The sequence below is a fragment of the Rattus rattus genome, chromosome 6 (assembly GCF_011064425.1).
Source record: "Rattus rattus isolate New Zealand chromosome 6, Rrattus_CSIRO_v1, whole genome shotgun sequence".
In the NCBI taxonomy this organism is placed as follows: Eukaryota; Metazoa; Chordata; class Mammalia; order Rodentia; family Muridae; genus Rattus; species Rattus rattus.
Genome location: NC_046159.1, coordinates 35,420,049 through 35,445,461, shown reverse-complemented (window position 1 = coordinate 35,445,461; position 25,413 = coordinate 35,420,049). Strand labels below are relative to the sequence as shown.

The window sequence follows — 25,413 nt, the reverse complement described above, 5'->3', positions numbered from 1 at the left end:
TATATATATATATATATATATATATATATATATATGTGTGTGTGTGTGTGTGTGTGTGTGTGTGTGTATTAGTATACATGTGTGCATACACATATACAAACGTACAAATAAGGAAACAAGTGAAGAACTAGAAATTAATCCCAATTTCCTGTGTGGAGTCTGTCAGAGCAAGGACCCCATCTGACATTCTATACTACTCTTGAGTCTGTAGACTGAATAAGTGTGAAAAGCACTTAATAGCAGACTGGGAAGATGTACTTTGTTCACAGGTCTGTCTGCCTTGGTTTCCCTTAATGTATAGTAAAGGATGTTAAATACGTGAAGGAAAAAAAAAGCAAAAACAAACAAACCATAAAACACCTAAGTCTGCTTGCTTCCTACCTGTCTGCCCCAAGCTGAGTATGCATGTGATAAAACCAGTGACTTTTAAGAGTAGCATACTATTTTGAATTGTTTCCTTGTCACTACAGACATCAGTTCCATCCTGAGCCTCTGCTTGAAGAGCAGAAAGGGAAATGCTCACATTTGTATTTTGAATCAGTGGTGCTTACTTAAGTCAGTTGGATAACCATGAAGTTTTCTCAGAGATTATATTGACTACATATAAGAGGTAATACAGCCTGGTAACGTTCTATTTGATTTCAACAGTCTAGCTCTCTGTGGATTCAATCCAAAGGGAAATGCTGTTGGTCCCAAGTTATGACTAGACTCAATTTTGTGTGAAATAAGTGTCCATGTGTATAAATCAATAGCCCCAAACAGGCAGATGGAATTTATCACATACTAGGCTGTTTCCTCAGTTTCTATAATTACCGCTCAGGAGGAACCATTCATTAAACATTGTTAGCATGTACACCTTGTTGGTGTGTGTCAGTGGCAAACAGAGGATTAATACAGTTGTTTCCTTGTATTAGAGACAGGCAGGTCTAACTCTGACACTTTTAGAGAGAGGTATAAATAGGGTACTCTTCCCATTTCTAGATACATTCTATCTCAAGAAGGAAACTTGATGCTAACTTAAAAGTTGTACCTAGAATGCAAATAGAGATATAAGACATCACATACTAAGGTGTAGAGTCTGTGCTCAGTGCTGCTCTTGGTGCTCCCTAGCGGAGAAGTGAGTAGAAAGAGCTTAAGGAGGCCAGGGAGACCTGATCTATGTCTTGTCAGAGTTGTCCTTTACTGTCCAGTTTCAGTGGAAAGCGTGAAAGGTGACTTTGCTATCTTCTGTTATGGGCTTTGTCATCACTCTGCTTTTTATATTTTCCAGAGATGGCCCTGCTAAGAAAGAGCAAGTCCTTTGAAAGCATTATATCCTTAATCCTCCATGCTTAGAAAGTACAGAGAGTGGCAGGATGGGGATCCAGCCATCAGATGCTCCCCTTGGGAGCCATCGAGAGAATAGAAAAAGCTGGGCTTGGGGTCATGTGTTAATCCTGACTCCAGGAGAGCTTATGAGTCTGAGCGTATTTCTACAGCAAGTAAGCGCTCAGAAAAAAAAATGATACAAAATAAGAGAAAGGTCTTGGAAGTGGCACAATGGGTAAATTGTTCTGGGAATAAGTCTGAAGACTTAAACTCTATCCCTAGTACCTATTTGGGGGCTAGCAAGGTAGCTCAGTAGTTAAGAGCACTAGATGTTCTTCCAGAGATCCTGAGTTCAATTCCCAGCAACCTCACGGTGACTGACAACCAACTGAACCAACTGTAATGAATCCAAAGCCATCTTCTGGGAAGCATGAAGACAATGTACTCATATAAATAAATAAATTATATATGTATATATGTATATGTATATATATATACACACACACAAACAAACAAATAGACAAACCTTAAAACTATCTTTTACAAAACCAGATTTGGCAGCTTGTCTTTAACTGGGCCTAATAGGTGCACACAAGCAGATTCAGGCCTTGCCAGCCACCTATTTAGCATAAATTTTGGGATTCAAGTTCAATGAGAGATTGTATTTCAACAAAAAGTGAGACAGAGAGGTGCTTTGGCAAGGTATGATCTTAATGTCATACATGTCAATACATAAATGTGCATACCTACATATAATACACAAAAAACATACACATCTGATATTCCTCACTATGATCAAATTACCAAACTAATGTGTAATATATACAATACTACAGTATGGTAGACAAATGAACAAAAAGGAATCCATAGCTCAAAGGAAACCAAACCTAAAATAGAAACTGAATCCAACACTATTAAAATTCTCTTTTCCTGCCTAAAAATTAAGGGTTTCAGAAAAGCCAAATATGAGTGTGCAGAAGAAAGCCTTCTGTTTGAACACAACATACTGGGTAATCACCAAAATGACTACATAAAATTACAAGAGCTGGTCCTGAGAAATAAAACCAGATCATGGAATGGTACGTTTGCCCGTGTAGGCAGAGGCTAATGGAAACTGCTTTCTGCCATGGAACCTGAGTTATATGAGAGAGGATTGTTTGTGTATGACCCACAAATTGTATGCAGCAAGAAAATATCTGTGAGCTATCAAAGCTTAAACACTGTTATTGCTCACCCTGCAGAGCCTTACCTAGGGAGTTCTAAGCGACTGCTCTGTTTATGTTAACTGAGTAAAATGTATGCCATTTTATTTTCAACTCAACAGAAGCTTTAAACTCACAATTTGGGAAATACATTAAGTATAACCTCCCTAAACAGATTTATTGTAGTGGTAATTTACACAGAAACTGGGCATTGAATAACTTACAAAATCATATCATTTTTTTTTTTAAATTTGGGCAGTTCCTATTTTTAAATAGGCTGCTGGCTTTCTCCCAAGTGTTATAAAACAAGTTTGATTCTAAATTTAATAATGGCTAACTTATTTTCATCCACTACACTGGAACTTTTACCTCTGTTTAAGGGGAGACACCCATGTTACTCAGTGTTATTCTCTAATCTCTCTCTCTCTCTCTCTCTCTCTCTCTCTCTCTCTCTCTCTCATTTATTTATTTACTTACTTATTTTGATTTTTCAAGACAGGGTTACTCTGTATAGTTTTGACTATCCTGGAACTCACTCTATAAATCAGGCTGGCCTCAAACTCAGAGATCCACCTGCCCCTGCCCACGAAGTGCTAGGATTAAAGATAAGGACCACCATTGACCAGCATTTCTTTAATTTGTAATGACAGTTGGTGACTCCTCCCACAGGACGGTGATGCTTTCTGAGACAGCTCTCTAATGACATTTGTTGTTGTCTCAGAAAATCAGATCCTGACATTTGAGATTTGTAATTAGCTGTCTTTTAAAATTAATTTCAGTGTTTAAGAGCACGAATGTTCTTGCAGAGAACCAGAGTTCAATACCCAGCATTCATGTGTAGGGACTTATAACCTGTAACTTCAGCTCTATGGGATCTGATGCCTTTTTTCCTCTACTTGTGCTACATTCAAGTTTACATATTTACAAACAAACACAAATGCATATGCATAATTAAACATGAAAAGAAAACTTTTGGCCAGGCAATAAGGGTGCACACATTTAATCCCAGCACTAGGGATGCAGAAGCAAGCAGATTTCTATGAGTATGCTCTACAAATCAAATTGTAGGACAACCAAGGCTGTTACACAGAGAAACCCCTGTCTCAAGAAGAGAATAAGAATAATAATAAGAAGAATAAGATTAAAGTATAAGATAAATAAAGAATGAGGAGGAGTCTAGGGGGTTAAAGATATAGCTCGTAGTAGATGGTTTGGATAATATTTTGGTTAGTACTAGAACTAGAATCTCTGAAAAGACAACTTTTTGGCATATCTGTGATTTTATATCAGGTTAACTGAAAGAAGAATAATTGCTTTAATGTGGGTAGCATCCTGGGACACTAGACCAGATGCAAAGACTGTCACCTGGGGTCCAGCATTTATTGCTCTGGGATTCGTTATTGTGGTTTCAGTGTGATGAGTTGCCTTGAGCTTCTTGAGACATCATTCATTTTAGGAGAGACTATCTCCCCTCATACTGCAAGCTGGAGTCAACTTTTCACCCCTTAAGTTACTTATGAATGAATATAAAATGCGGTACAAAAACCTTTTTACTCTGGATTGGTTTAAATAAGAAAACTGGTTATTTCCCTCCTTCAACATTATCAGGTGCTTACCACACCATAACTCACTCTCGCTGATTTTTTTAAGACAAACAGGATTAGACTAATCCCTCTTAGAAACAACAAGTGCAGTTTAGCAGAATCTGCCTGGGCCCCACACACCAGAGATTCACTTAATTGTTCCGGGTTTACTTCCTGCATTTTATTTTCATACAGTTCCCAGATGACTCTAAAACACAGCCCTGGCGGAGTGCTATTGCTCTAAAGGGTTGTGCACTCCTTGCCAGCCTTTCATCTGATTCTGCAAAGGTTGCAAAAGCAGAACCCTTTCCGGTGCCAGGCTGGTGATGTAAATACATGAAGAGACTGCTCCTTTTACTCACCCAGATTGAAGTAGACTTTTCTGCTGGCTCAGGCAGACAGGTTGGTTGAGAAGCAAATCTGGTCTCTGGGCTACCATTTGCCTACTCTTAATTTTGAAGACTGTGGAAGATCATTTCCCCGGCCCTTAGCCACAACACTCACTCTAACTCTAGGTCTTGTGCATTTCACCTACCCTTTCTACAGGGATTTTAACCCTCACTGTTTTCAGTCAGAAAAACTTCCCACCACTTCATCTTGGCCCTTTGCCCATTTTCTACTATTCTTTTATATAATTAGCTCTCAAACTATATGGTACATTAGCAACATGTGAAACTCTGAGAATGCATTCCCAAGCACCTCACAATTTCTGGTGCTCCATGTAGGACGAGGCTACAGAATTGACTTTTAGTTGTAAAACTGAGCTCTCTACGTAGTCCAGAATAGATTTAAATTTAGGATCTATTTGCCCCTGTCTCCAAAAGATGGTATTCCAAATTCCTTTTAATGGTATCTGGTGACACAATTGACATCTGTTGGCAATCCCTGTGTGAACTTCTGCTGTTGTCCCTGGGGAATCACTTTGAGGACTACTGCTTTGCAGAAAGGCCTCCTTAGTCTTCTTAAGGATTTTTACAGCACGGGGGCAGTCTGCTCTGGGCATCTTTCAAAATCATCACTTTCCCAGTTAAGGTGTGGTTGGCATGGGCAACTGAAGAACTCTCCACCAGAGTCCAGTGCATTGAAATCTCACTACGGACAAGGATATTTCTAGTTGGCTCATGACAGTGTCATCAGCAGCAATATCAGTGATGAACAAGTTTGGATTACTAGGTGAGCTTTCTCATTAAACATGGTGTTAAAATCCATTTTTTTCCATCGCTTAATATTTTCTTTGAAAAATTATCCTCATTATTCAATTGGAGCCTAGCCACTCTGGCATCTCCCTGTTGTTGCCTCAGCTTGAATTAAGAGAAATGTTTTTAGAGGAGTGTGATGGCTTAGTTGATATAGTGTCTGCTGCCAAGGTTGACACCTTGAGCTCAGTCCCAAGATTCACTTGGTAGAACAGGAGAAAGAGCACCTGCAGATTTTCCTCTGATTTACACAGCCCCGGTCACACCCACACCCACATATAAGGATGGGTTTGATAAAAGAATGGCGTTCTTTTCCCCACTGCATCTTCTTTATCCTCAAAATGGTATTAAGGCCATCAGCATCAGTGTGGTTCTAGTAAGCAAGGCGAAAGAATGGGCTTTACTCTATGGTCTACAGATCGTGGCTTGCTTGCTTTTTAAGAAAGTCCTTCTCTAATTTCTATGCAAGTTAAAGTGCAAATATAGTTTATGTCTCTAGTCTCTGTGGAACCAAGTGTGTCAACTCCATACCCCATCTCCAGCTTTAAAAAAAGAAGGAAAACAAAACAAAAGCTTCCCCCATCCTATCCCGGGAGACAGGCTTCTGTTTTCTGTTTTCTCCAGGTGTTCTCATATGAATGACTCACGAGTTCAGAGGTCATGTTGAAACACCTGAATTCTACTCCTGTCAGCTTCTAATTGTTGAGAATGCTCCTCTCCTGAGACCTATGTCTCTGTGTTAAGCTGGTCTCACTCATTCCCATCTGTTATGGTTTGTATATGCTCAGCCCAGGGAGCGGACTATTAGAAGGTGTATCCCTTTTGGAGTAGGTTTGGCCTTGTTGGAGTAGGTGTGTCACTGTGGACATGGACTTTAAGACCCTTATTCTAGCTGGCTGGAAGCCACCATTCTGCTAGCAACCTTCAGATGAAAATATAGAACACTCGCCTTCTCCTGCATCATGCCTACCTGGATGCTGCCATGTTCCTGGCTTGATGATAATGGACTGAACCTATAAACCAGCCCCAATTAAATGTTGTCCTTTAAAAGACTGGCCTTGGTCATGGTGTCTGTTCATGGCAATGAAACCCTAACTAAGACGCCATCCAGAAGACATAGTAAAGTATCAACTTGAACATTGTGACAAAGGCATGGAGAAGAGAGATCTACCTACCCAACCACATTGATCCATACTCACTTTTTGTTGAAGAATTCCATTTCTGAGCAGTCATCATTTCTGGCATGCATCAACTATACACTAGGAATACATACTGTCACAAATACATAGATCACACAAAGGGTGGAGGACCTAAACAGAAAGCACAAACCAGTTAGTTTTTCAGCGATTGTAGCCCAATCCATGATAAGTTATTTCCATGATGCAGCTGTTTGAGAATCCTCCATGGTCCTTGTAAGACCAGTAAACTCATTATCGCCAGCATGCAAAACTAGAGTGAATTGTCTGAAGTTGGTGCCCTGTCCCTGGTGAGTAGACATTTACTTGATCATGTCTCCCAGGACAAGTTAGCACACCCTTCTGGATCCCTACTGATACATTTCCTTGCTCTAATTTTATCCTCAGATTTTTTTTTTGCATTACATCATAAAAGACATCATGGTAAACTCTTATCTGCTGTATGATTTAGGCCCATGGAGATGCATTCTCATTTCTTTAAAGAGACTGGACTGAGGGTTAACACCCTTGTAACACCTACTCCACTGTAGTTATTTTGGTTGTTGCCTTTGGTTGTTTGGGTTTCCATTTTGCCCTCAGAGAAGTACTTGATCAATGCTTACTATGAGCTGATACTGAGCAGGAGATACAAGTTAGGACTGTTCAACGGCAGCTGTGTTAATTAAATGATGGTTTGCAAATTACCACCACTCTGAGAGAGATCCCTCTCATTTAACTAATGATGGTTTCAATAATTTGCTCTAACAGCAATTTTTGACTCAGAGCAATACTTAGCACCAGCTTGATAAATTTCCTAAATTTCTACCTCCTTGTACTCATACATGTACCCACTACTTAGTTAGCAATATCCCCCACCAGAGGGACCCATTTGTAACAAGGGATGACTCTACATTCCCACATCACATTCACCTAGAGTCTAGTATTTATAAGTTTTGATAGAAGTATATATTCTATAGGTTTAGACCAAAATATAATGGTAATCACCCATCATTCTAGAGATCACTCATTTTAATGCCCTTGAAAAAAATCTATCCACCCGTGTAATGCTTCCTTCTCCCCCAAACATAGCATTCACTCACTGGTGTTTTGGTCATGACTATAGATTTTTCAGCCTCCAAACATCATATTCTTAGTAACTTTTTCAGACAGACTCCTTCCATGGCATAGCATGCATGAGAGGCTCGTTTTCAGAAGGTTCTGTTCATCATTTAGACTTGCTACAGTTTGTTTTTCTATTCCTCAAATGGAAGAGTTCTCAGTTGCTTGCAAGTTTGAGGCAATTATGTATAAAGCTACTATAAACATCCACACACAGGCTTTTATGCAGAAATTAGTTTTTATTAATTTGAGTAAATAAAATGAGCGCGCACGGCAGATTTTATGTTAAAAGACTATTTGCTTTTATGAGAAAGTGATGATGACATGCGCCCATCCTATTGGAAGCAAATGTGAAGGGTTTTCTTTGCTCGCATGTTTCATTTTTTATGTAGAGTGCGTTGAAGTTGGAGACAAGTGCTCCGATATTTAACTATACCCACAGCCCTTTTATTTTTTATTTTGCTACTAAATCTCACTAAGTGGTCCAGGAAAGGCTTGAACTTGTGATACTTCTGATGCAGTCTGTTAAGCAGTTGGAACTACAGGCTGGCACCACCATCAAGATTCAGCCTGGAGGAGGCTTACTGGTACTCCCAATTGTAGGCAATATTTGAGATTGTCCTTGTTGTAGAATGTAATCATTTTTATCTGGTCCAAAATGGTCCTTCTACCTTCCCCTCATTTTTTGGGTGACCCAGTGAGTTTAATGAGAGGTGCTTCTATCGCATTGGACAGGAGGTTACTGAGTGGAGCATGGGTTACTTTTGAGTGGCTAACTCACCTCCACTCTCAGCAACTCTTACCTATTAATTGTCACTCAAGGTGGCCCCTTGGGAGCATCTCCTCCCCTTCTGAGGAAATATTGACTGGCCCACTTTTTGGTATATCTTTGTGCTTTGTGAGTAACCATTGCCCACAGAGAATTAATATGTATTCATTGTATATATTGGTAAGGTTCATAAAGGCATATTCATCCAAGCTTTATGAATATACTTGCCCATCATTACTTCTTTCTCCTGCTCCTCCTCTAATCCCATTCATTCCCTAGATAGTTACACTTCTACTTTAATGGTTTTTGTTTTTAATGCATCTGTGTTCTATATATCAATTGACATATAAACCTAGGAGCCACACATGATAAATAACAGAAGGTACTTGGTTTTCAGAGTCTAACATTTCAAATAGTATAATCTCCTGTTGTATGCCCTTACAAATAGCATCTTTTCAATATTCTATTCAATAAAAATGATATTTCTTAGAAATATTATACTTTATTTATTCAGTCATTGGTCAATGAATACCTAGGCTAATTCTACACATTTCCTATTTTGCTTAATCATCCAAACATGACTATACAAGTATGTCTGCTAAGTTCATCTAGAATCCTTGGGGTATATACTTTGTAGTCATACAACTGGATCACAAGATTGTTCAACTTTTAACTTTTCACAGAAATTTTATGCTGAATGTCATTGGAGATTTGACTAATATATTCCATCAGCAGAGTACCAGAGTTCTTTTCTTCTGAATCAGTATTTTTTTTATTATGACTGGGCTGAAATAGAAGACAGTATGTCTTGGACTTATAGGTTTGCTTTGTTGTTCAATGAGATCTTAAACTTCTGTGATTAAGTGATCTGCCTTATCCTCTTAAATGTAGGAATTCCAGGTACCTAACATTGTGCCATGCTAGAAAATTCAATTATTTATTTGAGTTCCTTAAAATACCTATTGAAGTTATTTATTTATTGGTGGATTTTTTGTACCTGGTCTATTGAAATGAAATGATTGATTTTGTTGATGAAGAGCTGTTCATGATATTTCTTTATTGTGGTGTCCCTAAGATCTATAGTGGTGTATACTTGCATTTCTGATTGGTTGTACTCCACATCTTTTCTTTTTTACTAGTTAATCCTACATAGGAATCACACTTCTTGCTCCATTTAAACCATTATTTTCATGATGGATTTGGTCATAAAAACATGCTATATTAGCTATACTTACTGTTATTATACTAAGCAACAGGTGTGTGTGTGTGTGTCTGTGTGTGTGTGTGTGTGTGTGTGTGTGTGTAAGTTCAATTGTGTCTCAATTTACAGTCAGTAGTTTTTTAAAAAAAAGTTGGCTGCTTTGGACTTGAACCACTTAAAGATAATATTGTCACTAGTGTTAAGTCTGGACAAAGAAAGCCTGCAGCCCATCATCTAACCTAACAATTAGACATAGCCAATATATAAATATTTCAGCATGATAAAGCTTGAAAACATATGGCAACTCATAGCTAATGTCTTATTACACATTATCCTGGAGTTTAGCTTCAGTCATAGGTTATATTTTTTAAACATTTGGCCCTGATTCCTGTAGGCTTATATTTTTCAGAACCTACTTTATTTAGGGTTCTTAACCTCTTCAACTTCCCTTCTAACCTACTCACTAGAGGTAGGAGAAAAATGTTAATTGGAAAAGAGTGATGTGGACCTGTTTAAAAGTATTTCTTTGGTGTGATTCCACTCTTCACATCAACACCAAGCACGAATCAGTAGTGGAAGCACAATCCAGCAGAAGCAGCAGGGCTCTGCTGGATCCACAAAGTCAGTGGAAGCAACCAGAATCAGCAAGAATACCACTGCAAGTTCTTTGACACATTTCTCTCTGTGAAGTGAGGACCCGTGAAGACCAGCAAAGATCAGCATGGCATAGCAAGTCAAGAGTGTCTTCTCACTGTTTATGTGGTTCTATTTATATTCTCTCTATACATCACGCACCTTCTAAAATGCCTATTTTCAGCAAATCATCACATTCCCTCTCACAAGACAGCTTCCGGAAAAACCTCATGACACAGTGAAGGTGTTAAAGAATCCAGAAATTTCCACTTCAGACTCCGTGTTCCAAATAGTTGCAGTACATACCCACAAATTATCTAAGAAAACAAGAAATGTGTGAGATAAAGAAAGATAGTCATGCTTTAATTTTGCAAGTGACACTCATTTTTAACTATTCCTTTTGCAATATCATGATCTCACAGAATACCACTGTCCTTTATTTCTGTCTGCTGAGCCTTACAAATACAGATGCAGATGCTTGTAGCCAACCATTGAACTGAGAAAAAGGTCCCCAATAGAAGAGATAGAGAAAGGACTTAAGTAGCTGAAAGGGTTTGCAACCACATAAGAACACAATATCAACCAACCAGACCCCAGAGCTCCCAAAGACTAAACCATAATCCCAAAAGAACACAGGGATGGATCTATGGCTCCATCTCCATATGTAGCAGAGGATGGGTGGTCTTGTCGGGTATCAAAGGGAGGAGAGGTCTTTGGTGCTGTCAAGGTTTGATGCCCCAGTGTAGGAGAAAGTCAAGGTAGGGAGGTGGGAGCATGGGTGTGTTGGTGAGGGAGCACCCTCATAGAAGCAGGGAGGTGGGATAGTGGGTTTCTGGAGGGGAAACTGGGAAATGGGATAACATTTAAAATGTAAATCAAAATGCAATTAAAGTAAAAGTTTGATCAAAAGCCTCATTACAAACCAAAGAGTAATGATCTAGATTCCAATGTTCAGAGTCTCAGGTCACTTTTGGGCATAAGAAGAAATGGTTCTTTCTCTATACTTTAAATGTTTTAATTGGGTTGTCTGAAATATGAAAATGAGCATCCCAGTACAGTATAGGAATGCATTAAATTTTTCATACCAACAATCTAAGAGACATGGTGGTAGGTCCTATTTTCTGTATCTTAAGTCTCTTTTTTCCTCATGCTACTAGGAAAATGCATGGTAATTAATGATTTTTCCTAAGATGTGAAGGAATTTATTAGTACTAAAACACTTTGTCTATGACTATATGAACTAATATTAAATACTATTTTCTTATATTAAGTCAATGCTTGTATAATTACTTTATGGGAGGTTTGTTTACTTACCATAATAAGAATATCTTGAGCTATGATAAAATGCTACAAAACTATAATTAAGATATATTCAAAATGTAAGAATGTGGTTAATGAAAGACACATTAAAGCAACTTCTAAGGTCAGAACTTTAATTTATTATACATGAGTAATAGGTTTTAGCTTTTATTTTATCATCCAGTTTAATTCTATTATTGTTGAAGTAAATATAAAAGTAAAAAATATATACATATTCTGAAATATATGACTTATCTACTTTGTAAAAAATTATTATTCTTTAACCTATTTTTACAATGCCGTTGTTATCTTCCTCCCGATCTCCCCTCTGAGTATTCTTCATCCCATTCCTCCTCGGCTTCCAACCCCTGTCTCCAAAAGAATGTCCCAACCCCCTCCACTTCCACCCTCACCAGACCTCCTATTTGCTGTAGCTTCAAGTCTCTCAAGGGTTAGGTGCTCCTTCTTTTACTGAGGCCAGACCAGGAATCACTCTGCTGTGTAGTGTCAGGGCCTTATATCAGCTGGTGTATGCTGTCTGGTTGAGAGATCTCAGGGGTCCAGGTTAGTTGAAACTGCTGGTCCTCCTACAGGGTTGGCCTCCTCCTCAGCTTCGTCTAGCCTTTCCCCAATTCTACTTCAGGGCTTCCTGGCTTACGTCCATTGGTTTGGTGTAAGTATCTGCATCTCACTCTTTCAGCTGCTTATTGGGCCTCCCAGAGGGCAGTCTTGCTAGGCTCCTGTTTGTAAGCACACCATAACATCAGTAATAGTATCAAGCCTTGGAGCCTTCCCTTGAGGTGGATCCCAAGTTGGGTCTGTCACTGGAACTCCTTTTCCTCAGGCTCTTCTCCATTTTTGTCCCTGCAGTTCTTACATACAGGAATAATTCTGGGTCAGAATTTTTGACTGTGGATGGCAACTCCATCCCTTACTTGATGCCCTCCCTGTCTTCTACTGGAGGTGGTTTTTACACCCTCTAAACACTGCAGAACATTTCATCTAAGGTCCCTCCCTTTGAGTCCTGAGAGTCTCTAACCTCCCAGGTCTCTGGTACATTCTAGAGGGTTCCCCCACCTCCTACCTCTGAGGTTGTCTGTTTCCATTCTTTCTGCTGGCCCTCAGGGCTTCATTCCTGTCCCTTCCCCCAAACCTGGTCATGTGCCCCTTATCCAATCCCTGACCCCTCTACCACCCACGTCCCTCCCTCCCTCTCTCCTCCACCCTGTGATTGCTTTCTTCTCCCTTCCAAGTAGGATTGAGGCATCCATCCTCACTTGGGACTTGGGCCCTCCAACTTGTAAAATTTGGATTCACAAATTTTCTTGTCATCCTTGTGTAGGATGTTAATCTCTGTATTATTCCAATTTTATAGATGTGCTGCCAAATCTACTACATGACTTATCTATTGTAAACAAGTAAATTCATAGATAAATGAAAAGACAATTAATATGTTTTAATATTTAAAAATAGTTCATGGTTTTGTAATTTTAATAAGGAAATGTTCACCTAAATGATAAAATATATAATACCAAATAACTAGTTGTACAACATCCTACATTTTAAGAAATGATGTCATTGTTCATTGTTCTTTTTACCTTATTAAGCTTTTGGAGACCATCTTTCTTCGTTTCTTTTATTTTACTACTAAAAAAGAATATTATCAACTTCACACATCAAAAATATGCAATCAAGCTACAAAACAGGTTGCAAAATGAAATCTTTTCATGTTTTAACTGACTTAAATTTTTTATGTTTGGTTCGCATTCATAGCTATCCTCGTCCATGTAAATTCCAGAGCCTGAAGGCTTGACACAGTTTCTTGGCTCATATGCTTAACTGACAAATGTTTCCTGAGTGTCTATTTGCACTAGTCCTTACATAGTCTTCAGGACATAATCATACACATCATCATTACTCTCATTACCCTACTATGAAGAACAACAACACAACCCAGTTCATGAATTATGAAATTTGATGAACTAGGATAAAGTACAGGCCTGAATCTAAAGCCACATTCAGAGAAAAGACATGAGAATCAGCACTGCCTTTTGGATTCAGGGAATTCTAAGCCTGTCAAACCTGAATGGTAAGTACCACTCAAAAAATGGAGTCACTGATAGGAAGCATTGCCCATTAGGTGGCCTGCTGGTGATAAGTTTCAGGGAACTTTTACTGCTCTGGTCCCAAGAGAAGTCTGTAGCAGATCTAGTAGAGGTAATTTCTATAGTTTTCTCTTTGACCATGAGAACATCCAGTTCCATTAAATAAGAATATTAAGTAAACCCAAGAAGATGCTTGAATTTGCCAATGTAAATGAAAACTTGTGTCAGATTTCCTCACAACTGAATTAATAGGAAGGTGTAGATGTTTAACAAATACTATAATGATTTGTTAAAGGAAAAACAAAACAACAAAATCTATTTCCCAAAGACCTAAAATAGAAGCTAACAGATTTTATTTTAAATAATAAAGATATAAACATACCTGAATCTAATTCCCTTTGGTTGACATGAGATAACATTAATTTCTCTGCACAGCCTATAGTTACTCTGACTTTACTCGTAGTCCAACTAGAGAAAGTACAGTAACAATCTCTATTGGAAGGAGGCACCTCCCCTTTTCTCTCTGAATACTTGATTACATGTGAATCAAAAACTTGACTGGTCAGTCAGGAACAAGTCTCAAAGCCTGAGCCAGTCAGCCTGATGTTAGGACTGTGACTCCTCCTGACAGAGATGATGAAACTGAAGGACACAGGGAGCAGAAGGGCGGGTAGCAGAGGAAGTCATTTGCACAAAGAGAACACAAAACATTTTAGGAGTCAAGGAAAGTAAGGAAGCAAACCTTCAATTAAAGATAAGCCCCACCCAGCATGGCTTTTCTTGACTTCACAGATACAAATCTGCTAGACCCTGGTGCCCTTCTTATACCATTAATGCTTTATAAAGAGTTCATGACTGAGAATTCTGAACGTCTGTGGAGTGGGGAGGGATAGGAGAGTCAAGATGGGGAAAACAAGACAGTTTATAGTCACTATGTCAAAACTCTGCTCAACTACTGGTCCAGTTGTGGTTAAGATCTTCCCTATGGGATCCATCTATACCAAGCAAGTAATTATGTTTGGTTGTCTGTTGGTTCTGAAAGCCAAGAGCTGATACCATTATCTGTTACAATTGGCAATGTACTCTATTGTGAATACAGGCAACAAATACTCATGAAGTATCTGTCATTTTACACCAAATTCTAATCCACACTGTGGTCAGAGGAGACAAGTTTACTTTGTCAGAGTACAAATTAATGATTTTAAATAGAAAATCTATCAAAATTCAACATTTGAAATTTTCTTTAAATTTATAAGAAATTGCTTCCCTTTTATTCCTGTGAGCTAAATTCAATTCATTTACATCAGAAAAGCTCATAGTGGCATGTGGAGTCAGTATCTTATGATGAGATGTCCTTAGTCTCAGAAGAGAATGTAGTTAAATTCCAATATGAGTATCTACTGTTATGGTTTTTGTGGATAGTTGCAGTACTCAGCTCCTGGGATGTGAGTTTCTTAATTTTTCAAATATAGTTTTCTTCTTTTGGAACATGTGGGGAGAGTTCATCATATGAGTACTGTAGCAAACCTTGCTACCGGGGTCCACATTCAGATCCTGGCTCTCCCACAGATCAGCTAGGTATATGATGAGAGAAAAACATACAGCTAGTGTGAGCATTCTGGACTTGCAAGGCCAATACCAAGTAATCTGTCCAGAGCCATCAAACCTCTAGTCATATAAATAACTTGATAGACACACCAGAAGTTCCATGTATGTAATGCAAGCTGAGAAAATTATAGCACAAATGTTTACAAATATAAAATGAAATGTAGTTTTCATGGCATTCTGTATAAATAATCACACTTGAACAAAAATTTTTTAGGCACCAAGTGTTCTACTGAAGCCAGTACATAAGATGCCAGCAACTTACAACATGCTAATGATCTCATATGTAAATTGCATCCATTTCTAACCTAGGTAGTTTTCTCTGTTGCTGTCATTAATCACTGACCAAAACAAATTTTAAGAAGAAATTATTTGTTTGCCTTATATTACCAAGTTACACTCCATCACAGAGCAGGAGTTCAAGCAAGAAACAGTAAGCCAAAACTGAAGCCAAAACCATGGAGAAATACTAGTTACGGGCTTCCTTTCTGTGGCTTAGCTTGCTCAGCTTGCTTTCCTACAGAATCCAGGACCAGCTACTCAGCGGTAGCAGGAGTCACAATGGGCTTGACGCTCCCAAACAAATCGATGGAGAATGACTCTGGCGTGTGTCACATTGAAATAAAACATAATCTAGCATGCACCAAACTTTTGTAAAGGCCAAGAAGTTAAGCACGGTTTAGAAGCCTAGTGTCCTATAGGATTGGGCAAGTTTGTGAGGAAACTTTTATCTCCGTGGCCAGAACTTCAGGTCAGGAGCATTGCTATCGATTTTAACATGGCAATTTTCAGATACCAAATTTACTTTGAACAGAAAAATAAGAAATATGTATATTTTGTTTTATACTTCTTTCTCACACAGATATGTGCCCCTTTCTCCCTTCTGATCTTATGTCCCCCCTCTCTCCTTTCTTTCTATTATTCTTTCTTTCTTTTTTCTTTTCCTGGCAAAGGCAGTAAGGGATGGTTCTCTTTGCAACTCTGAAATGAATACGAGCACTTTCCTTTCCCAGGCAGGTAAGAGGTAAGATAATTGATGAGGCTTTCTGTTTCCCTGCACTTGGGTGTTCTTAAAAGAAGTCTGAAATGCTGGAAATAACATTGCCTTTAAAATAGTCTCTGAAAAGGAGAACACAACAGAACTCTCCAGATTCTGCTCTTTAAATTTAGCAGTGCCGTCTATGTAAATTGAATTCTTTTACCAGTGATTAAAATAGGTGTTTTATGGGACATTGTGAGGAATATTTCATAAGCGCCTTTTGTGCTTCTGCCCTTCCTGTCTCACTAGCTAGATCGTTTTGCTCACATTGACAGAAGTGGGGGACCTCAGTGCACCGTGACCTTTGTTCCTATACTTTCCTTTGAAATTTTGCTTCTTTTAAACATTTTGTGTGTCTAGTTTTAGTTTGTTTTTGAAATGAGCTTTCATATAGTCCAGACTAGCTTCATTTAAACTTACTATGGAGTGGAAGATGACATTGAACTCCTGATCCTCCTCTCTCAAGCTCCCCTGGGCTGGCATTTCAGAAGGTATATGCACTTGTTTATGTGGGGCTAGACAACAAGGCCTGACCTTTGTGGCTCCCAGATGAATGCTGCATCAGATGAACTGTATCCACAGTCCTCCCTTGAAAACCTTCTATGTCACAAGCACTGAGCAGTTGGGTAGTACTTATAGATTTATTTCTATAGATATTTATTTTTAATCAAACATTTCTGTCACTTCATGAGATTGTTTTGTCTTTATTAAAGTTTTTCCAATAAAGGCAGGGAATGTTTTTTAAAATCTATTCTTTTAAAATTTACTCTCCTAAAATTAACCATCAGTAGTGCCGATGATTCCATGAGACCCTGTTAGACACAGCATTGTCAAGTTCTACCCCAGACATGCTGTGTCAAAGTTTCTACTTTGGAAATACACCCCTCCATCCAGAGCCATAGTACACATTTCGAAAATGTTAAAGCACTGTTTTCCCTTCTTCCAGCATTCAAGAGTTACCCGTGAGTGGCAAGAAAGAAATCAGATCAGCATATAGTAACTGGAAGTAGGTGGTACACGAAGTCACATGCGGTTTTCCTACGAGAAGCTGTATTATATCACTTTAAGCTTAGGCGCTTACAACAATACAGACACATCTTCTTACAGTCCAAATTATGTCAAGGTGTGGCTAGAGGTGAGCCTAACACAGCTTATCTTGTGTCTTATACATCTTCAAACATAGCATAGTAAGCTAGTACATCTTCTCTGTGTGTTTCCTTGATTTATAATATCTTGCTATGACTATGAACTCATAGATCATCTGGTACGGTTACCTCAGTCAGGTCAAGGTTTATTAATTGGCAGCCTCTATTCCTCTTTGCTGTGGAAGGTATTCTGAGGTTCTAAAGTCTAACACAAATAAGACCTCATGCCTTGTATGTATTAGGAAGCATTTGTCGTACATAATTAAGAATGCAGCCAGCATGGTAGCTCATGTCCATAAAGTGAGTACTTGAGAAGATTAGATAAGAGAATTGGTGAAAATTTGAGGCAAATATGGAGGAAAGAGACCTTGACTTCAAAACACAAAACAACAAGAGTAGTGTCTCTCCAATGGGGTTTGGAAACTCTTTTTCAAAGTCACATTGTGAAACATGATGACTGAGGTCACTGATGGATTTGCAATAATGTATCTGATTACAAAGTCCTTCAGTAACATCACTAAGAAAGTATGGAGTGACTTTAGCATCTATCTGTTCTATTCTTCCCAAAGTCCAGTTGATCTGTCATGGTGTAGGCTTCCCATGTTCTGTACTAAGATGTTTACCATTTATCCTTAAATTACTTGCAGTATTAGTTTGTATCCCAAATCTAATCAATTGCATTTACTATTATCAGACACTAATTATATGCTCTTGATTTGCGTCTCTCTAAATACTACGTTAAAAGTTGTAAGTTGTGTAAAATGGTTGAGAAGACAGATCCTAAAGACAGACACCATGGTTTAGGTTGCCAAAACCTGATGAGTCCATAACCATTGGGCCAAGAAGAAGGTGTTTATTCTCTTTAAACTTATGGTTACTCCTCTGTGAAATAAAGGCAACAGTAGTTTAAATACCTTTAAAGTAAATTAGATATTGTGTGTAATTAAATTGGTACAAAACTGTGATAAACTCACCGCTAACATTTTGACTATTTTACGTTGTTGCCAATATTTAGAGATAATTATAGGACCAGGCATACCTAATCCCAGCACCCAGAGTTGAGGCACAAGTGTTGTGAGTTTGAGGCTAGTCTGTGCTCTGTAGTAAGTTAGAGATTATCCTAAGCTGAAGAGTGAAAGACCCTGTTTTGAAAGCATTCATCAATAATAAATTAATTAATTAATTAAAAAAATAAATGAAGGAAGGAAGGAAAACCACCCAATGAGTGCAAAAGATATGACTGATAAATTAGAATCACTTGCTGCGCTTACAAATTCAGTTTGTAGTAACCATACTAGGTGACTTTTAATCAGCTATAGTCCCAATTTCAGGATGTGTAAAGCTGCCTTCTAAACAGACAGACAGACAGATACACACAACACACATACACACACACACACACACACACACACACACGAGAGAGAGAAACACAGAAACAAAGAGAGAGAGAGAAAAGAGAGACAGAGAGACAAGAGAGACAGAGAGAGAAAGACAGAGACAGAGAGACAAGAGAGACAAAGACACAGAGTGCAGACATGATATTGTGTGACAGAAATAAATTTACCAAGAATATCTTTTCAGAAACCTGGCTATACAAATATAACCCAAGCAAAAACACTAAAGGGTTCTTTAAATCTCTGCAGGTGGACTTCACTGACATTAAAAAGTTCCACAAAGAACTGTTAACACATGTAAAATGCTTCAGCGATTTATTTTCCTGAAAATAAATTGGGGATACTGACCGAAAACTTTATTGGAAATTCTAAGGAATCCAATGTTACACAACCGCTGATTGAACAATATTTTAATCAAAACACTTTGGAAGATTATTGTTTTAATTACAAGTGCTGTCTATGCCTTTTTTTAAAAAAAGTGATAGCTCAAAGATATTGGAACAGCAGTGTCACTATTCTTCCAGAGATGGGAAAACATCACTGGGAGCCTTAATGTATCCCTAGTGAAGCCTACTAACTCAATTACATTGTGATAGAGAAATGAGCGTTGAGGGAAAATGAGAAAACACACTGATTTCCTCAGGTTCAATTAGCTAGGTTGAAATAACAATACTCCTAATCACAGATACGTGTACTTATGAGAAGCTGATTGCAAAACTACTGGAGTGCTGAGTTTACAGATGAGGTGTGTGGGGTGTTTGGGGGAATATAAGTGTGTGTGCAGATGTACAGGTAAGCAATTTCCTAAAGCTGTTTCTTGAGGCAGAGAGCTGAGCTCCCAGTCAAAATGGACCAATCAATTTTAATAAATAAAATAAAATCATCACCTGCCTTCAATGAAGAGGGTTGGTTTCAGATATTGCATGTCAGGTGGTTTTATTTTTATGAGTACATGTGTGCAGTATCTCTGGAAACGAGAAGAAGGCATCATATCTACAAGACATTAACAGTTGCAAACGACCTGATGTCAGTGCTGGGATCTGAACTCAGGTCATGTAAGTGCCTTAAGTGTTCTTGGCTACTAAGGCATCTCTCCAGCCAACCCTTTTATCTTATTACTGCTGTCAAGATTTTATTATATCTCAATAGAACATTGACTGCAGTAAAGTCTGTCTTTGCCGTTTCTGACTAAGTTCCTCCCAGGTCTCAGTCTTACAACGTTGTTTCTTTTGATGGACGGACTAGATTTGTTGTGCAACACTTGCCTTGAAATCAGGCTTATCCTGCATGGTTCCCTTAAATCCCTTCTCACACTTATGCTCTCTTTATTTTCTTGATTTGTATGGCTGTTTTACCTGCATGTATGTATATCACATGTATGCCTGGTGCCTGAGGAAGTCAGAAGCAGCTGTCAGATTCATTGAAACTGGAATTATTGATCATTGGTTTTGATCCACTGTCTCCATACTGGGAACGGAAACTGTATCCCCTGCAAAAGAAAAAAAAAATGTCCTCATTTGTTGAGTCCTCTCTGTAGCTCCTCCCTCTGCTCATTTCTAAAACAAAACTCACAGTTTAACTCAGGGTCTCCTTTTTAACTCAAAGCTCAGTTACATCACTTTTGACAATGATCATGACATCAAGTACATGATAATAGGGGGCAGAAAGCAAGTGGAACTGATGAAAATTGTCATCATACTCAGTATAAGTGTGCTAATAAGAATCATTAATAAACATACAGTTAAACTTTGCCTGACAGAAGAGCAGAGTAGGAAAAGATCACTTGTTTGAAATATGCGATGGTTTTGATAAGGAAAGAAAATCTAAAGGTACAGCTATGGGTTAGCCTGTAAACAATAAGACTTCTCAGTTAACACTCCCATTTCGACACATTTATCAGTTAAAAGGAAACTGTAGCGTTGGCTACTTTTGTTAGTCTGTGCAGATTCCAAGTTATCTAAGAGTACATTTTTTTAAAAAATTATAATTCATTGACAGCAAATGTACAAATAATTCAAATGACCAAAAGATGAATACAACTTTGACCAAAATTTATGAAGCTCCCATTTCATAATATTTTATGAATTGTTACACTGCATGTTCCTATTTCTTTGCTATTGATCTTTTCAAATTTTTCCACAAAAACAAACTCAAAACTTCCAAGCAAAACACGTTTGTCTGCTTAGAACCGTACAGGAGGAATGACAAATGGCTTTAGAACTCATGCAATACAGCCTGTGGGTCACCACAGTCACATGGGTGGGCCTCCGTGTGGCCTGGCCCTGAAGACTATGTGTCCTGAGGACTGTATGCTATTATCGAGTTCTGCTGTGCTTGCTGCCCTCACATCCCTCTTAATCTAAGAATTATATGAAAACTTTAAGGAGGCTTCCCGTCCCTCACTGGACAGTTGAATTCAGGCATTGCTGCTGGTGTAGATTAAGGATTCTATCACCATCCTAGAGAAGAACTTAGAGAGTAGATTGTCAACAATGACTACCACCCTTAGAAAACATTTGGAAAGATAAAGTTGTTAGTGAAGCTAGGTTGAGATGTTTTTACTACTGGCTCCGATGCAAAGAATTGTAGGGAATGATATGAGGGTCAGAAAGGCACCTTTTATTAGTTAGGTTAGGGTCCTTTTATGATCAGGAAACAAGAACAATGGCAACACTGGCTGATGTGACTCTGACCGGACTAGTGATGATTGATTTCTTATACCCATTTTTGCCCTCAGCTTCTTGATATGATTTACTAAGAAATTTTGATCAGTAGATACACATTTTGAGGATTTAAAGTTGATATGACTGATTTTTATATAAAAAAAGTTTAGTTTTGTGATTCTGTTAAGATTTTCACAAGATTACATTTAAAGATAAATAATAAAATTATTACTTCTTTCTTTGTAGCCACAAATTGCTGTTTGCCAGTAAGAGAAGCTGGCTGAGGAAAACGAGCTTGCTTGTTTTCACTTTGTTAATCTAGAGCAAGTTGTTTGGTTATGTATGTATGTGGGTTTTTGAGAACCATTTGTTTTCTTGACCTGTACTATGTAATTTCATTTCTTATAGAGGTATTGGAAAACACATTATTCTTTTATAATCATTCACTAAAAGAAAACTAAAATGTAACCACATTGCAAGTGTATACTGCTTAAAAGATTTTGCTGGAATATATAATCCATAGAAGAAAGAATAAAGTATGGAATGGGATGGTATGGTATGATGTGGTGTGGCTGCAACATTGTCTCTCCTATCCATCAACTATGTGTGTATGTTTAAAGTTTGTGCCACTGGGAGTTTTCCTCATATCAACCTCTCCTATTTATGCATGTATGTGTAGAATACTTGGAGTCTGCTTGCTGGAGATTTGCTCTAACCATTCTATGTGTGAATATGTATATGTCTGTCTGTAGGTCTGTATACATGTATATATATATATATATGCATATTTATGTGTAGGAAGTTATTAGACTCTACCTGTTGTTTCATCCAGTGCGTGTGTGTGTGTGTGTGTGTGTGTGTGTGTGTGTGTGTGTGTGTGTGTGTGAATTTTCTCTCTTTTCTTCTCTTTCTCACTGGCCCCAAGGAGTTAAAAGAGTGGATAGTCCTTCTGCTGGCCAAAGAAAACTTGTTCCCTCAGAAAAAGTCTGCTCAACAGTTTCTCTAACCACTGGCTGCCTTTGGCAGCAGCAACTGTACTTACCTGGCTCCAGCCAGGTCAGTGGTTCTAAGCACTAACCCCCAGTGGCTGCCCACCTCTGTTTACCCATTACATGGATGCCAAAGACTGAGACACTGGCATTTGTCAAAAAGTCAGCATGAATATAACACTATGCATGTGATTTATCTGTTGCTGAGATAAAATACTATGTCCAAAAGCAACTTAAAGGAAAAGGATTTATTTTGGCTTCTGTTTCCAGAAGGATAGATTCCATCTTGGTGGGAAGGCAGGCCATCAACTGCATCAGGCAACAGTTTTATCTACACATAAGAAGGACAGAGAAGGAACAGGAATTGGAAACATGGTAAACTCTCAAAATCTGTCCCAAGTCATATACTTTCTCCAGGAAGGTTATACCTTCCAAAGGGACCAAAATGTTTCAAAATAATGCCACCAACTATAAACTAAATGATCATGTATCTGAGCTTGTGCAGAACATTTCTCATTCAAACTACACATACATTTTTCTTACATTTTCTTTTTGTGAAAAAAAAAAAAAGATAATATGGTGACTGGTACCAAACACTAACATTGCTATATTGATTTGAAATGATTGATTGGACTCAATTATATTCTGCCACTTTGTGAACACTGTACTAACACAGATACCTTCAAGCAGATTATAGACATTAAGTATGACATCCTAGGGGTTGGAAGCAAGACTTGCGGTTGATTTTAGCTTAAAACCTATGCTATTTTGAACATCCCCATGCACTCCTATACCTAAATCCACATCAGTTCAAAAGCCACCATCACAATTCAGTCTTCAGTTCAATTCCCTTCTGTTTATATCCACCCAACAGATGAACAGATACAGAAAGCATGGCATTTATGTACACTGTGAAGTTGTAGTTTGTCCTAAAGAAAAATAAAATGTTATTTTCAGGAATATAGATGTTGTTGAGATGATCTTAGTAAATAAAAGAGACAGATAAAGAAAAACAAATGCCCAAAGTTTTTCCATATGACGAAGTGACTCTGCGTGTGTGTGTGTGTGTGTGTGTGTGTGTGTGTGTGTGTGTGTGTGTGTGTGTACATAGAATCACAGAGTGCATGGCATGAGCATTGAGCTAGTTTGAGTGAAGAAGGAAGTTTCTAGTGAGAATGAGGAAGAAAGACAAAAGGGCAGCCTCGAGGAGATGAATATGTCCCCGTGAAGCCCACTTCTGTGTGCCATAAATGTCTTAATTTAAAAGTAATCACCTCATTTTAAGTGAGGAAAGCACCCCCAAACCAAAGGAACATACACATAACATGTATTTAACTCCTGTGTATCTCTTTAAATGAATCAGTGATTTCGTTAGAACTTAGTCTATGGCTTAGTAAGCTTCATCCTGCATAGTGGATTTTGCAGTTAACATTCCAATTAAGTAGGTAGTGTTTTTCCTCTTTGCTGGCAAATTGGTTCCTATAGTTCTAACTTCTAACATTCACACAGTGGCAATTATGTGATACCTACACATCTTTCTTCTCTCTCACACTTTGCTTCCATTGATACTAACCAGGAACTCTGTTTCTTAGGAGGAGCTGTTGTTCAAGTCTAGAACATTCACAACTATTGACTTCATTCTTATGTGTAAACATGATCCCCTCTTCTTTACTACACTGAAAGAACCTTTGGTATTCAATGTCAGAGGTGGACAGAATTCCCGGATGATTCTTCTAAAACCATAACAATGAAACTATGTAATTAAAAAACATATTTCCTCAAAAATGTCCCATGCTTCTCTTTAGTCCTTTGAATCTCTTCCTGGGATTTAAGGATATATCTGTCTCTCCCTATTCCCTTTAAGACTGTACTGAGCAGTTGGTAAAGTTTACATTGATGTCAGCGAAGATAAAGTTAGTCCTCCTGAGAATACACCCACGACTTTCATTTCTGCTATAAAAACCTGAGAAAGATCAACACATCACAAAACTGAGTACCGTTAAATTCTATGTGATAATCCTTAATTTAATGGAATTCAGTACTAACAACATATTTATTTGTTTTTCTTTGCTTCTTTTAATTTTTGAGACCTGATTTTATTATATAACCAAGACTGATTGTTCAAGCTGCCCTTGAACTCAGTCTTTTTGAGTCTGTTTCTCCAGTTGTGAGAGTTCAGAGTTGTGTTTCCAAGGCCAGCTTGAGTTACCATGTTTTTGAATGGGAGACTTTTGAGGCTAACTATGTTTCCTGATTCTTAGACACAGGTTACTTTGACACTGTACAATTATTGTCTATTCAGTTGTAGTTTGAGAATAATCCTAATTAGTGGTTTGTGGGGTTTTATTGTTTGTTTGGTTGGTTGGTTGGTTTTTTTTTTTTTTTTTGGTTTTTTTTTTTTTGCTTTTTGGGGGTTTTTTTTTTGGTTTGTTTTGTCATTGTTTTTCACTTAAGGTAGAACTTTCTTTGATACATCATTGCAGGAAATCCATCAAACTCTCTAGTGTAACCTAAGCACCTAAATGTTGAGCCCTAAACTGGATGCTGCTTGTATGGAAATTCGTGGTCAGGAGGTAGAGAAGTCTGCATGAAATGTTTTTCCGTATCTTGGAAACCTCAGTGAACTCAGCCATAGAGTGTCAACGGTTAAGTGCATCCTCTGAAACTCTGTGTATTCATTACCGTTCTCCTGACCTTGACAAAATCCACAGCAAGAGGCAACTTTAGAGAAAGGTACTCTGATTTTGACTGCAGTTTGGGGGAGTCATGGCAGCAGGAATATGAGGCCCCAGTTCACACTGCATCATCCATTGGGAATCAGGAAGAGAAAAGTGTGCTCAGAGGGCTTTTATTTATTTTTTTTTATTCAATCCTTGATCCCAAGCTATTGGAATGGTACCACAACAGTTAGGGTGGTACCATTCCCAACTCATTTAACCAAATTAGAAACTCCCTCACTGATATGTCAAGAGATGCCCCCGCCCAAGG

At 38.2% G+C, this 25,413-nt stretch overlaps 1 protein-coding gene and 1 pseudogene across 3 annotated transcripts in view; one reads left to right on the top strand and one right to left on the bottom strand.

Annotated features, from left to right (window-relative positions):
- The window catches only part of Grm7 (glutamate metabotropic receptor 7), an 808,808-nt gene that overhangs the window by 380,037 nt on the left and 403,358 nt on the right, over nt 1-25,413 (top strand). The gene's annotated exons all lie outside the window — the stretch shown is intronic.
- LOC116904652 lies at nt 12,787-12,882 on the bottom strand (annotated as a pseudogene).